Raw genomic sequence first — 1,831 nt, forward strand, 5'->3', positions numbered from 1 at the left:
TACCTTTCCTGGGACCCACTGCTCTCTCTCTGGAAAAAACACTGCATGACAAAAAGAAGTCCTCACCTGTACAAAGCTGAGATGATAGAGTGAAAGCATTCAGCAAATGAAAGTACCGCACCTGAAGGGCAGCATCTGTCCCTACACTCAAATCCCATGCCTTGGCAGCTCTTGTGCAACATCACCAAGTAAGTGGGGTTGTAGAAAGATCAAGAACCCAGAGTACAGAGGACCTGGGTTTTGGCCTTGCTCTGAAACTGATTAGTTATTTCATTTCTCTGGGCACCAACATTTTCAGTTGTAAAGTGATGTTGTCGGCTGAGGTAATCTCTAAATATCCTTCTAGTCCTGTAAATTCTGATTCAACCTAATTCCTAGGCAAAAATTGTTGCTTCCAATATATTCCTCTTGAGAACAGCTTTATGCCTACCAGAATCTGTTACATTAATGGGACCTGAAAAGGTTGAATTGTTAGTTTGGCCAATGTAGTTTCTGTTCCATTTTTGCTTCTTCTGGCACCTTTCCTAAAGCAGGGTAAAGAAAATGCTTATTCCCAGCTTTGATTTTTTTTTTCCCTCCATTGATTTCCTTTATTTCTTTTTAATTGTCAATCATTTATATATCATGATAAATTAAAATCATGCACAAAATTAAATATGTTGGAAACTAAGAGTAATTTTAAAAAGAAGGTTTTACATGGACCTGAAACAGAGAGAGAGAGAGCATGTGTGGGGTGATGGAGGGGGAGGGAGAGTTTTGCCTGGGTTTACTCCTTGAGCCCATTAAAGGATCTAAGATACAGAAGGGAGAAAAGACATATAGAAGGAAGTTGGTACTGAAGCAGGTTAGATAGGGAGTCAATAGATGGATCTGGAACCTGGCAAGAAGTCCACATGGACATCGATACCCCCAAGAGGGCTGCTGGAAGACCCTCCCCAGGATTCTACCATTCAGAATGAGATTTCCTCTGGAAGCCAGGAATTGCGCCCAAGGACTTTATCATTGGACCCTCCTGGGGAACTGATGGGGAGGTAATCAATCAAGAAAGCAAACAGCTTGGACTCCTCCTGGGCCATTAGCAAAGGGGCGGAATAATTAATGGTTGAAAAAGCAAGTGCAGCTTCCCGCTGTACGGCCCGGTGGTTGCTGCCGAAATGGGCAAGTTTATGAAACCTGGGAAAGCAGTGCTGGTGCTGGCCTGTCGCCGCTCCGGAGGCAAAGCTGCCCTTGTGAAGAACACTGATGATGGCCCCTCGAACGGCCCCTACAGCCGTGCTCTGGCGGCTGGACTCTCGCTACCCCTGCAGAGTGACAGCTGCCGTGGGCAAGAAGAAACTCACCAAGAGGTCAAAAAAGATCAACTCTTTCCTGAAAGTTTATAACTACAATCACCTCACGTCCACAGGGTACTCTGTGGCTCTCCACGTGGACAAGACCGTTGTCAACAAGGATGTTTTCAGGGACCCTGATCTTAAACTCAAGGCCTGGAGCGAGACCAAGGTCAAGTTCAAGGAGAGGTACAAGACAGGCAAAAACAAGTGGTTCTTCCAGATGCTGTGGTTTTAGATATATTTTGTTTTAGTCATTAAAAATGCAAAAACAGGGAAACGGACTTTGGCCCAGTGGTTAGGGCGTCCGTCTACCATATGGGAGGTCCGCGGTTCAAACCCCGGGCCTCCTTGACCCGTGTGGAACTGGCCATGCGCAGTGCTGATGCACGCAAGGAGTGCAGTGCCACGCAAGGGTGTCCCCCGCGTGGGGGAGCCCCACGCGCAAGGAGTGCGCCCGTGAGGAAAGCCGCCCAGCGTGAAAAGAAAGAGCAGCCTGCCCA

At 47.2% G+C, this 1,831-nt stretch overlaps 1 pseudogene; it reads left to right on the top strand.

The window, feature by feature from the left end:
* The first annotated feature begins 1,154 nt into the window (after positions 1-1,154).
* LOC101415645 (large ribosomal subunit protein eL27-like) lies at positions 1,155-1,566 on the top strand (annotated as a pseudogene).
* Positions 1,567-1,831: the final 265 nt, after the last annotated feature.

Source organism: Dasypus novemcinctus, chromosome 12, assembly GCF_030445035.2.
Source record: "Dasypus novemcinctus isolate mDasNov1 chromosome 12, mDasNov1.1.hap2, whole genome shotgun sequence".
Taxonomy (NCBI): Eukaryota; Metazoa; Chordata; class Mammalia; order Cingulata; family Dasypodidae; genus Dasypus; species Dasypus novemcinctus.